Consider the following 14,987-nt stretch of genomic DNA (forward strand, 5'->3'; position numbering starts at 1 on the left):
ACTACTATAAAAGAATACCATATATTAGGTTATTTATAAAGAAACAGAAGTCTGTTTCACACAGTTTTAGAGGCTAAGAAGTCCAGATCAAGGCAACAGAGGTTTGTCGTTTGGTGAAAAATATCTGTTTCCAGGATGGCACCTCATAGCCATGTCCTCACATATGGATAAAAGACAACAGGGACAAACAGCTCCCATGAACCTGTTTAATAATAGTATTAATTCTATTTATGTGGCCTCTGCCTTTATGACCTAATACCCTCCGAGAGGCCCACATCTTTATATGGGAGCTGTCGTGAGCAGCACTGATAATAATTACTCAGAGGCAGATTGTCTTTAAATGCAAGCATATATTCCATCACACCAATCATCAAACATAAACAATTAAAGTAAAAAGTGTTGGGTGTGCTGGAGCACTCCAACTAGCATTTAATGCACATTACAAGCAAATCACACAATTTTAGGGCAACCACTAGTTCCAAAATATCTCAGATGTCACGTGACTTCTCTTAGACAAAGATCAGACATTATCCATATTCTGGTTGTCTGTTGGTTCTCTCCAGCCAATGTTGGATGTCAGGGAATGGGGGAGTCAATCTGGGGATGAACAGCAAGGCGGCCAGTCTCACTGATGTCCTCAGAGCAGCCTCATTGATGTGGTAGTACAAGCAATTTAAATATAGTTACAAGGTGGTGGTGTACCTTGGTGATTGGTTACACCCAGTAAAAGTCAATGTCCATTAGTTATGTCCAGTGAGATGATATAATTGCAACGGGGCATGTTCTTTTCACATGTCCATGGAGCTGGGCTTCCTATCAATTGTAACCAGTCATTGTTAAGTGTGCCTATGGTTAGCTCCTTATCAATGGCAACCAGACATGACTAAGCATGCCTATAGTTGCTGTTCCTTATGGCCAGCAACTTAGTGAATCTCAGCATGTCCCAACATGTCTATGGCTGACGCTCCTTACAGGAGCACATTCAGATCTCAGCATTTTAACTCCTGCCCCTCAATATTCATGTCATTCTTACAAGCAAAATACATTCATGCCATTCCAGTGGCTTCTTCCAGCACCAATTCAGAAGTCTAAAGTACTGATTTTCCTCTTTGTTAAATTTGGATAAAACTCAAGTTTTGATTTATTTACTTATGATGTAAATTTTCTTAGCTTTGAACCTGAGAAATCAACTAAGTTTCGTATTTCAATTATTTTGGTAGGACAGACAAATTATTTTGGTAGACACACATAGGATAGACATTTCACTTCCAAAAGGCAAAAAGAAAGAGGCAACAGGTCCCAAATAAAACTAGACCCCAATGAGACAAATCGTCTTGAAACTTGAGAATCCTCTTCTTTGACTTTCTTATTTTCTGGACACACCTCTGGGGCAGGGTTGAGTCCTCAAGGTCCTACTCCCATGGCTTCACCAGGCACAGCTCATGGTTTAAGCAATCAGGGGTTGGAGTTATGTGCCTGTGCTGGTTGATCCAGGTCTCATGCCTTGAGAATGACTCTAACTCCATGGCTCCAATATGTAGGGCCACAGTTGGGGTTTTCTTCAGTGGCTCTAACATCACAGCCCCTCTGGGTATTAGCCCAGTAGGGACTCTATGGAAATCCTGCCTCAAGGTGCTCCAAGGTATTGTTTGAAATTTAGGTGGAGGTAGTAGCCCTGCATTCACAGCTCTTTCTTGCTTTGCTCTAAGCAGGCTCCAACCAGGTTTACTGCTAGTGCCTTCTGAAAGATCAACCCTAACTAGACATAGGCCATACTGAGCAACAGCTTAGCAGACAAACAAAGTTTCACCAGAATTTGTGGAGCACATAACATGGGCTGTGGTGATACTGGGCTGATAACTGCAAAATCCCATGAAAATCCTGAGCTCCTCCTGTAATACTCTTCTTCCCTCTGGGTTGTGGCTCTCTGAGTCTATGATAGGAGTGGCAGCCTTGAAGATCTTCATAGTGCCTATGAGGTCACTCTTCCATTGTCTCAATAAATAGCATTTGGCTTCATCATATCCATACTAATCTCCTTGTCAAGTGTTTCTGTGGTCACACCCTTAGTGTTCTCTCCTGAACACGTTTTATAATACTTTCCCCTTCCAGGCTGAGTATTGTCCAGCTCTTCAAATTCTGTTTTCCCTTTTGATTATGAAGTACATCTTTATATCAGTTCTCACTTCTCTCATTTTACTGTAAGCCATCTAGAAAAATAAAGCAACACCCTGAATGCATTATCTAAAGATTTCCTCTGCCAAATACCATAAGTCATCTCTAGCTATGCTCTTGACAAATCACTAGGACATGGACACAATTCAGCCAAGTTCTTTACTACTTTTTAACTGAGTGGCTTCCTGACAATTTCCCACAAGATGCTCCTCGTTTCCATTTAAAGCCTAAACATAATGGTCTTTCCTGTCCACATCTACCAGCATTCTTATCACAATCACTTGGTTAATCTCGGAAGAGTTTCAGGATCTCTGTGGCTCTCCTTTCCTGAACCCTCTTTAGAATCACCCTTAGTACTTTGCTCATGGCACAACCCTCTAAATTCTATTACCCGGCTCCAAAACCACTTCCATATTTTCAGGTATTTTTTTTGTAGGAACACCCCACTTCTGAGTATCAATTTCTATCTTAGTCTATGTGTACTACTATAACAAAATGTTCTTAGAGATTTATAAATAAAAATGATTAATTTTTCACAGGTATGGAGGCTGGGAAGCTCAAGATCAAGCTTCTGGTGTCTTCTGAGAGGTCTCTGCTTCTAAGATGATGCCTACTATGTTTTGGGTATGGGTCCCCCAAAGACTCATGTGTTAAGAGTTTTGATCATCAATCTGCAATGCTATTAGAAGGCAGTGGAACCTTTAAGAGGTGGGGCCTCATGAGAGGAAGTTAGGTTATTGAGGATATGATCTTGAAAGGGATATCAAGACTGCAACATCTTCCTCTGTCTTTGTTTCCTGGCTGCCATGAGGTGAGAAGGTTGTTCCACCACATACTCCCAGCCATGAGCTGCTGCTTTGCTGAAAGCAACAAGATTATGGAATACATTCTTTGAAATTGTGTGTCCAAATGTACTATTCTTCTTTTTAAGTTGATTTATCTCAGAAATTGGTCTCAGTGATAAAAAGTTTACCAACACAATGCCTTATCTGGTCTTCACATGGTAGAGAACACAAGGGGAAAATTACTCCCTTGTACCTCTTAGAAGGATGTTAATCCCATTCATGAAGGTTTTGCCCTCATGTACTAATCACCTCTTAAAGACCTCACCTCTTAATTTTATCACATTGGAGATGAATTTTCAACATGTGGATTTTGGAGAAATACATTTAGCCCACAACAGTGAAAAAGATCTGTTTTGTATTTAAATATATATATATATATATATAATATTTTTACATAACTCCTACAAAATTTTGTATACATTTGCGAGATTTATTTTTGGTACCCTGTTTTCTAAAAGTTCACACTTAAGAGTGTAGACCAAAGCCAAAGGTCTGAAAGTCTTATAAAGAAACATACATTTTTCAGAACTTCGCCACATAAATTATCCTTTATGAGGCACTTCTTCCCTTAAATTACCCTCATTAATTATGACCACAATATTTAAAACCAAATTGTTTCATTTTTTCTGTCTTTTCTGTATTTGATTTTTCAAAATTTATATAACCTAAATTTTTCTTTTTGCAAATAAGGCATTACACAGATACCTTTAAAAAATGTATTAATAATGTTGTCTTACTCCCACCTTCTAAATCAATCAATGTTAATGTTCTGTTATGTATAGTTCTGCAATTTTCCCCTGGATCAACATGAATATGTTAGATTTCAATTGCTGTGACAAAATACTGAAATAAACAACTTATAAGGAGCAAATATTTATTCTGGCTCATGGTTTCAGAAGTTTCCGTCAATAGATGGTTGACGCCATTGCTGTTGGGCCCATGTATCCGGCAGAATATCATGGTGAGGAGCATGTGGAGTAGGAAAGCTGTTCATCTCAGGAGAGATGGAAAACAGAGTTAAGTTCTGGGTCCTAACACACCTTTCAAGGTATATTCTCAATGACCTAACTTTCTTCTTTTAGTCCTTACCTCCTAAAATTTCCATAACCTCCCAATAGGATCACAGGCTGGTGATGAAACCATTAATACATGATACTTTGGGAGACATTCAAGAGTCAAACCATATCCATGAGCAACGATTAAACCATCTGACAGTAAGGCAAGGTAGCTAAATACTCTTTGAGGAGAGAATCTGCTGTGAAATAATGGCCATCAATAAAAATAAGTTCCTCATAATTTATAAGATTCCATAAGGTAACTTCAGAATATGCTCCTTGAATTTTTTTCTTTAGAAAAAAAAAAAGACAATCATAGACAAATGAATGAAGAAGAGAAAAGCTTCCTAAGCATTTTTTCTTAGGTAATGAATTTAAAACATACCATGTCAAATGCTAGGATAATTATATCCAAGAAACATTTTGCAAGTATGTTCTATGGTCTGGATTCTGTCCCCTTAAATCCGTATGTTAAAGCCCTAATTGTCCATGTGATCATAGTTGAAGGTTGGTATATTAGGCAGCTTTTGCATCACTGTGACCAAAAGACCTGACAGAAAAAAGTTTAGAGAAGGAAAAATTTATTTGGGGCTCATGATTTCAGAGGCCTCTGTCCTAGATGGCCAGCTCCATAGCTCTGCCCCTGAGGTGAAGGAGAACATCATGGCAGAAGAATGGGGTAGAGAAAACAGCTCAGGGCATGGCACCAGGAAGGAAAGAAAGCCCTCCCTCATCAGGGACAAAATAGATACCACAAAAGCACACCACCAGATACCAACCTCTTCTACCCGACCTGACTAAAATGAACATCCAGTTAATCCCAATCAGGTGATTAATACGCTGATTAGGAGAAAACTCTCGTAACCCAACCATTTCACTTCTAAATTTCCTTACATTGTCTCACAAAGAATTTTTTTGGGGGGCGGACAATGCACAGCTAAACCATAATGGTGGAAATTTTCAGAGGTAACTCAGGCATTAGAATGGTACCCTCCTGAATGGAATTAGTGCCCCTGTAAATACAGACATAAGAGAGATGATCTCTCTTTCTCAGCCATGAGTAGATACAGCAGGAAAGTGGGCCATTGCAAACCAGCAAGTGGAACTGCACCAGACAATGAATTTACAGCTGATATCTTGAACTTGGACTTGCCAACCTCCAAGCAGTGAGGAAAAAAAACTGTTTGTTGTTAAGCCACCCATTCAAATTAGTATTTTTTAATAGTAGTGTGCTATTTGGGAAAAAAATATATATATATAAACACACATATGTAAAATATCATATATATGATATATATTATATATGTACACTATATAAATATATATGCATACACACACACACACACACACACACACACACACACACACACACATTCCTGGAGTTTAAAAATAAGCATGCCCAGATGAGTTTGTTAGTTTCAACTTGGAGACATGGTATCCATGTATGAGAAGGGCCCTTGGTTTGGCATGCCTGAGACCTAAACTCCTCTGAATGCTTGTAACTCTATACCTTTGAAATCAAGTATATCAAAGGAATATAAAAATCCATCCATTTTGATCTATCCTTTTTATTTGTTAGGCAAAAATAATTGTTAAATGAGAGACTAAAGATTCAAAGAAAAAAAGAAAAAGAATGAAAACCATTTTGAACTGTTGTACAATGGCATTTATTCCACTTTGATGTGCTCTGCTTGCATTTGGCTTTCTGATCACCTGTTTAGTGTCGACATTCCCCACATGTGCAAAAGATTCTGTGAATGTAAAGAAGTCAATTATGCAGTTTCCTCCACTTGTCAGAAAGGTAAAGTGCACTTAGAAGGGGCAGGATTATTTTAGCTCCAAATTGAGGAATGTCGGCATCAAAGCAAGCTTCCAGTGACCTTGGCCATGCTCTGATTACTAAGTAGTCCTGATGACATATATCATTTTCAGCAGGAAACTTCAAAGAAATAGATTCTGGATACCCTATGATAGATGCAAAGTGATGAAATCTCAACTCTGATGCTAATTATTTGTTTTGAAGTTACTGGTGCACATAATACAATCTGTTTTTAAACAGCTTTTGATGAAAAAACAACACAGTGAGAGGAAGCTTTCACTAAAAAGTGGAGGTCAGGCATATTTGCAACTGGAGATATTATGTGCACTCTCCAACACACAAGACCTGAAAATTTGAAAAGGACTTGCTTGTACCATTTTTACCAACAGAAAATGACAACACGGAAAACAATTCAAAACCATGAAAAAGGATGATATGCGACTGCACAAGAAATATTTATAGCTAGACAACTACTATGCTGTCCTGAAACTAGATATGTGAATTTATATGGGCTTATTGTCATGGGAGAATGTCATATAAGCATCATATCAGATAGCAGAGCACATGCATGATGATTCCATTTTGTTCTGCAGACATACACATATACATGTACATTAACCTAGTCCACTTTGGTCTCAGATTCCTTTATTTCATCTGGTTTGTGCATGTGTTGACCATAGTGTTCTTCTCTGGGTACAGTGTCTGATGTTTTTCTGGGCAGAGTTTTGAACAGTCACTTTGCATTCTCCATGGCTCTAGCTCCCAGAAAACAGACTTAATACAATCCCAGTTTCCTCTAGAAGGGGTCTACCTTCAGACATATGACCCTTACCCCAAGTCTTCTAATCTCTCTTCCTGTCTGTGTTCTTTTAGCATATGGCTGGTAATGGCTTCCTGATAATTCAGCTTGGAGAGTTGCTGTCCCAGTGAACTACCTTGGTCTAAAATAGTTAAAACGTGACAATGACTCCATCATGTTGGCAATATCTGGATGCCATATTTTTCTCCAATTTGCTTCTTCATTCTTCCATGACCAGTATTCAAATTGGTTAGTGTTCATTCCTAAGAGTCTCTGTGCTGCTCATTGGGTTTTGATGGGTAACACACCTTCACTTTCACAGACACATAAAGAGGGCTGGTGTTGGTCAGTTTCATAAGAATCTCTCTCCCTACATTTCTCCTCTCATTTATAGCCTAGGAGCAGACTTTATTGTTGTTGTAAGTTGGAGTTGCTCCTGATTGCTCTTCCCTGTTGCAGTAGTCCTATTTCACAAGTTTTGAATAAAGCCTTCTTTACCATTTTAACAAGTATCTGAATTTTTTTTTTTCTTTAGCAGAAGGCGTCCTGAGGGAGTCTATCCAGAAATAAACCATGAAGAAGGAGGAAGAGCAACCGAAGAGGGGTGATGGAGAAGAGCAGTAAAGAACATTCCAGGCAGAGGAGAAGCATTTGCAAATGCATCTATATTTGGATCAGCCCAAATTTCATGTGGTTGGAGGATAAGATGTATCCAATACAGTGGTGTGAGATGAGGCCAGAGACGTGGGCCAGGGACTGCTCATGCATGAAAGATTTTGTGTACCATGCCAAGGAGTGTGTATTCACACTAAATAACACTTGTATTTTATCCACTGAAGGATTTTGAGCAGAAATGTGACACTGTTGGATTTGCATTTTAGAGAACCATTGTCCTGTCTATGCTGAGCACACACTGAGAGCTGTGTCTTCTTAGGCTGCCTGCCTCGGGAGGAAGCTTGAAGAGAAGTGAGTAGGGAACATCTCAGTGAAGAGCAGATGGTGGGGACCTGAGTGGGGCTGGACCAGGGCACTTAGATACCTATGAGAAGTGGATATGAATGTCAGAGAAATGACCAAAGTAGAGGAGCTGGGCGTGGTCCCTGGATTTCCTTGACTGATATGATTGGGAAAATGGATGCATACTGATTGAAACAGAATATATAAGGGAAGGGGAGAAGTTTGAGGAAAAGATGATGATTTCTTTTCTTTCTTTTTTTTTTTTTTTTTTTGTAAAATCCCATCATGAGCAATTTAGAGAATGGAAATTGCTGAACGGCTGTGCTGTCTTTTGGAATTAGCTGAGTAAGACCAAATTACAGTAATTCATAACTATAATCATTCTAAAACCATTTGATTTTAATATGTTTCAAATATTTTTACTGTATAATTTATAAGAAAATTATTCTATATTAAAATGGTCATTTTCTCTAATTGCATATTACCAAATCAGGATAGGTTATGAACAGTAATGTGTTTGGGTAAATTTGCAAGGCAGTATTGGCTAGAATTGCTGACGTGGCTTATTGCTGCCTTGTCCTGAATAGAATGGCATAGAAGACAGTAGGAATGTCTCATTTCTGATTTTTAGTTTATCTATCCTGTAAAGTTCAATGAGTTTAAATCATTGTTAATAGGAAGATATCTCTCTTTCACTGAGATATTAAATATAAGCTAGACTTGAACTGATTCAAAATCATCTCAATTTTTGACGATTTTAAATGGAAAGCAGAGATTAGAAAACATTCCCAAAGGAAAACTTGCTCAAATATAGACAGGAAATGCAGGTAGAAATTTGATTAATAATCCACTGGAACATGTTGCAATATGTACGTAAATGTCAACATATACTGCAAATTCCATTGGTCAGAATATAGGAACATCTGAAGATGATTCAATATCTAGTGCCTTTCAAATACTCCTCACAAAGAGACAACTCAGACAATCACCCTGAACAGAAACACACACATCACATTTCATCTTCAAGAATAAATAATAGTATTCTCTTATCCCTTAAAGCACTCAGCAACATGAGGCATAAGTAATGTTTTGAATATGTCAGGTAGCAAATTCTTCACTTAATAAATTTCTGGTGAAACTGGTCTTTGGAAATATCTCTATACATATATAAAAACAGAAAAAAAAATCAGTGAATATTAGATGTAGGAATTATACCAAGGAGTAATGGAAAGGGGCTAAAGGTATGAAGGTAAGTTATCCAACATGCAAAATAAACTGCTAGTGTTGCAAGGAAATGTCAGAGTTATCTTCATTGTATCCAGGAAAATGAATAAGTGGAAGAAAATCACTGGGCCATTCTGCAATGGCACTTGGGATAAAAGAATACTTATTGTAAGTGGATGGAATAGTAGCATTAAATTATCAGCTTGGAGTTCACATTTTAATCCTACAATTATGCAAACCAGCAATAAAAGTTTTTCTTTCCTAGAGATAATAAAAGTATGGAGGATTATAAACAATGAACTCTGTACTCAAAAATAACTTCAGGTGTTTATTTTTATTTTGTGGCTATGAGTTGAAATAGTTTAGTTCTTTCCATCTGATAAAATCAAGAGTATGTTTGTTTCCAGATTTACAAAAGGAAAGGGGAAAAAAACCCTTTTATATTATTATAAACAGCATAGAATACTGATATCCAGAAACGTCAGATTTACCAGCATATAACTAATATTGACTTGATGTTATACATACTTCTTGAAATTTTTAATAATGTTTGATATGATCTGTTTGAGGATTAGGTTTAGTTAATTTTCTGGCTTTTTTTCTAAACTGGTAGATGGGGTTAGGTTTACATGTTTCTTTGAAAGACTGAAGAATGAATTGAACTATTTCTAGCTTTTTAAAATTAGTGCAATAATGAAAAAAGACATACCACAGGGCATAGGATTGAGGCAAGTCAAGAAATACAGGAAGTAACCACAGCTTTTACTAACATGCTCAGCCAAGAACATAATTACAAAGATAACCTTGGAAAGGGGAGCCCGTGCTGGGTACTGTAGTGGTGACTTCCTGATTTCAATTACTATGGCTTAAATGGAATGAAATAGGGTTCCGACTCTGTTAATTAACAAGCCTATCCACAGGTGATCTATAAATGCTCGTGTGCAGCTCCTATTAATGCAGAAAACTTACCCCCCTAGAAATGGCACGTCTGCATATTTAACCCAATTATGCCATTTACAAGAGAATTGGAGTTCTTTTATTTTTTCCACAAGAAAATTATAGTGAAGGGTGAAGGGAGAAAGAGGAAGGAGTGGGGCAGAGGGAATGTTGCATACATTAACAAATAATGATCTAGAGGCAGTGCCTTTCTTGAATTAGTTCATTTTAAGAGGAACAAAGGGGCCATCCTGCTGGGGACATTTTCAGCAGGGATGCCTGCCTGGCTTATTTTGATCTGCATCATGATGTGGTTTCAATTAGCAGTAGCACTTACAAGACTAGTAGCAGTCATTGTACCAGAAAATATGAGCCTAAAGGGCTTGAACAGCACATTAGATGTATGCAGGGGATGTCTTGAGAGCACTGAGCTAGATCTTCTCTGTGGCTAACCATCCACATCCTTAGTAGTCTCTTCAGGTTTTGAGAATTTGAGGTTGGTGTCTAATCACATCTCTACCAGGCCCTCTAAAACTTTGTTTCTTATATTACTTGCCTAACTCAGCATTGGGCAAAGTCAAGAAATAACTTTTTTTTTTTTTACTACCATAATACAAGTTTCAATGTCTTTGGTATTAGAGGCTTTATAACACAGATAAATTAACATATCCATTGCTCATGTTCTTTTAAAATCTTTCCAAATAGGAAGGAAAGCCAAGGAGAGATGAGATCTATGGGGCAACTGGTCTCCCGGGATACACGAAGCAATCAGAACAAGCAAATAAAAATCTAGAAGAATGGTACAAACTGGTTTCAATGCCAGTTGCTATTTCTGAGATGTTCCAAATCACTGACCTCAAAAACCTGATACACAAGAACCCCCAACTGAAGCAGCAGCTCAACTTCTGGTGTCTCAAGATGCTGGGTGGTGTTAACCATTTGTCATTGTGAAAGCCAGTAACCCAGGGGCAGAGATTTCCTCTGAATGGTCTCTCTCTGTTAGGAGAGGTTCTGCCACTGGCTGTGTAACCATAGCTGGCTTATAGCCTTTAGATCCAAAGCATTTACACAACTGAGCAAGATTAATCAAATCAAGGACAAAAATATTATTTTCCTTTATAGTTGTACACAGAGGATGTCTTGTGAAAATAGGATAGATTATAAAACCACATTTCCCAGTGTAGAAGACAATTTAAATGAATTAAGATAATTATACTAAAATTACTTACCTGTTACTAATATCTGTGTAACTCATCCATCAGCAAATTCTGGCCAAATGGGCCAAATCTAGCCCTCCTACAAGAACATAGCCACACTCATTTGTCTACGGATCACCTAGCTGTTTTTCTGCAAGATGAGAATAACTGAGTAATTTCAATAACCCCAAAAGTATGACCCCAAATATTATAAAATGTTTATTATTTGTTCCTTTATGGGAAAAGTTTGCTAATACCAGGTATGACTTATTTTTTTACTTAGAGAAAAATGTAATGCTATATCAAATTATCTTGATTTATTATGCCGCTAGCAAAAAGAAAGAAAGAGAAAAGAAACAATCTTGCATCTGCATTGAACTTTTATATCAACAGGTGTGAGAGACTATCACCCAGTAATAGCTTAGTAGTACCATAGGCACATAATGGTTATCTGCATAACAGTTGATGAGAAAGCTGTAGATATCAGAAGCCAAGATGAACTATTAGGAAGTGATTTCTTCCAGATAATCTCAGTTCTTGTTCTTTACCTAAAATATGATATTGCCTTAAAACCCCTATTACCTCTGAAACAAGAAGTGAATCAAAATATATTTCTAGATATTCAGAGACAGATATTCACAAGTCCAAGGGTTTTACTGAATAAACTTCTGTCTTATTGTAAAAATAATGAACACTGTTTTAAATGCCAAGCAATGGTTACATATATATATGAAGCTTGCAATTTGAACAAATGTTTCAATTCAAATTGTTGATATTTAAATGACTATAGATACACAGAGAAATATTCTTTGGAATATGGCAATACTATACTGCTTAGAACCTAGACCCAGGTATGCAAAAACAGCAGAAGAATCAAAAAACTGGAATTGAAGGGCAAAATCTCAATGCAGAAAGAATGAAGACAAGACTGTCCTGAGAGCTACTAGCAAAAAGTTAATAAATTATAATAAATATATTAATAATAAAAAGTATAAATATTTATTTATTGGTAATATACACTTATAGGTAAGTTTTGAAAGATACAGTCATACATTAAAATGTATAAACAGACACATTTGTACATGCACACACATACTATTCAAAATTATTTTGTTTATTTATTTTATGATATTAGTTAACTTCTGTCTTAACTCTTCCTTTTAAGTATTGTATAAATTCTCAAGTAAAAGGATACTTGAATTTATTTTAACATCAATATAAGCTTATAAATAAGATAGGCTGCAAACCTACATTTTTAGACTATATAAGTAGCAGAGCATAATTATTTTTTCTGAATAGATACAAATAATTTTCTGAATAAATACAAATAATTATTTCATCATCATTCATTCATTCCCATCATTGACTTACCAATTATATTTTAAATATGTATTAAATGCCTAGTGTGTGCTAAGCACTGGTTTGGTACTTATGATTTATCAAGGAACAGAATAGTAACCTCCATCCTCATGGATGGAAAGATCTATTCCAGTAGACAGACAACTAATGACTGTTACCCAGGCAAATTTTGTGGTTGCACCTTCAAATATATGTCCTGATGTATTTCTCATCGTCACCTCTGCCACTACTATCCCAGCCCTCATATGTTAGCTGGATTAATTCATGAAGCTTGCGATTGCCCTCTCTGTTCTCTGCTCTTCCCGCCTCCCCGCCCCCCCCCCCCCCGCTTTATTTTCCACAGTAGAGCTAGAGTAACTTTATGGAAATATAGCTCAGGAAATGACCTTCTCTTCCGAAAGCCTTCTGATGGGCTTCCATGGCACAAAAATAAAATGAAAAGTCCCACAATTGTTTCCAAGGATCTACCCTCAACCTCATCTCTGCTCTCATTCCCTCCCATCTGCTCCAAATCCCAGGGCTTCTGGACTCACTCTTTGAGAAGACTAGGCATCAAGACAAAAGGTTGTTGAATGTGCTGCTTCCCACAGCTCTTCTTTCTCCAATAATCAACAGACTTTGCTTCTTCCCTTCATTCCTGTGCCACCTCCTCAAACAGTATATCCCTGTTCCCCCCTTTCAAATAATACCACACTCACCATGCTGTGTCCCCTTTCCCTGAGACACTGTCATCTTTTTCTATCTTGACTATGTGACACTATTTACAAGCTCCTTTGATTATGCATTGGATTATCATAAATATAACTGCCCATCTTCTTCTTTTTTCCCGGATGCTGATATTTTATTTATGTCCTGAATATTGACTACATTATTAACTAAAAGTCTTCCTGCCATCAGTTTTTATATAATCTGTTTTCCTAGTTCATTGAATAATAGAATCTTAGAACAGTAGATTTTCAAAACTTAAAGTTATGACATACAATAGATTTCCTAATTTTCAACGTACAATTGATTCAAAATAAGAATAAGTAATTTCTAAGACTTTTACTTTGGCTTCAGATTTATTTTGAATAACTGACACTTAAATATCCAATTAAACTATCAAAATTATTGAAGAATTTATTTAAACATTATTTTAATAAAGTCAATTATAACACCCCATATTAAGGAAAAAATATACATACACACATATACATGTATGCATGCTATGCAACTCTACAGAATTTAAAGAATCAAAATGACTTGCTTTTCAAGGAAGAAGTATTAGGAGATTCTTATTAGTTTAAGCTAATGAACACTAATTAATATTTGTTAAAAGTTTTTCAGGTTTGGGACTACAGGACTCAGGTGAACTTTCACCTCATCTATGTTCTTATTCCAATTTCAGATGTGCATCACCAGATAGAATAAAACCAGTACAAACTGTCTGGGTCTTAACTCCCTCAGAATCAGTTCCATCATCATTTGATTGGTTATTATTTTTACATTCTGTAAGGTACATTTTCACCTAACAAAACTCCAGTAAAGCTCATTTGGCCTGCTCTTAGCCTGCTCTTAGTTAGGGATAAAAATATATAGCACCAAGTTCACCTCTCTAATTTAGCTGATGATGTTGCACGATAAATGAAAAGCAGGCTGAAGATGACAATAATTGTAATAATAAGTTGAGGACACCTTGTCTTGTCTCTGCTGCTCCAGCACCTTCCTTTCTGCTGGATCATTCATAGGAACACTTACACAACTGTGAAGCTAAATAAGCAAAGGTCTTCTCTCCCAAAGGAGAAAAGCGGAGCTGAGAGACGAGAGGACTTTGCCAACATCACAAGGAGTTTATGTTGGGCAAAACCAAGACCAGCATCCTCTCTCTGATGTTGATTTCGGGCAAAAATCCTAGGGAGGCCTTCCCCTTCAAGTCAAGAATGCAAATTCAGGAAACAGGATGATCTAGGTTTAATCCTAGTTGCACTATATACCAGATGTTAATCAATTTATTCTCTTTTATACTATGTAAACTTACCTCTGAATGCGTATTATAATGATGGCAGATTGCACAGGATTTTCAAGAAGAATTATTAATAATGTTTATGTGCACTTGCCAGAGTAATATATGATCCATAAATATTAGGATTTATTAGTAAATTTGTTAGTAGTTCTGATTCTATACAATGACTTTGCCTTTGATTTGGTTCTTTCAAAGGTGCAGGGTCTTGAGGCTGAGGCAGGAGGGTCACAAATTTGGGACCAGCCTGGGTAGATTTAACAAAACCCTGTCTCAAAAATAAAATTACAAAAGGTTTAGGCCAGGCATGATGGCACATGCCTGTAATCCCAGCGGCTCAGGAGGCTGAAGCAGGAGGATCATAAGTTCAAATCCAGCCTCAGCAATAGTGATGCACTAAGTAACTCAGTGAGAGCCTGTCTCTACACAAAATACAAAATAGGGCTGGGGATATGGCTCAGTGGTTGGGTGCCCCTGAGTTCAATCTCTGATACCAAATAAATAAATAAATAAACAAATAAATAGGTTTGGGATGTGTGGAGTTAAATGGTAGAGCACTTCCCTAGCATGTGCAAGGCCCTGGTTTCCATCCCCAGTACTAGAGATGCAATTTCCCTTTTGCT

This window comes from Ictidomys tridecemlineatus, chromosome 7 (assembly GCF_052094955.1).
Source record: "Ictidomys tridecemlineatus isolate mIctTri1 chromosome 7, mIctTri1.hap1, whole genome shotgun sequence".
Lineage (NCBI taxonomy): Eukaryota > Metazoa > Chordata > Mammalia > Rodentia > Sciuridae > Ictidomys > Ictidomys tridecemlineatus.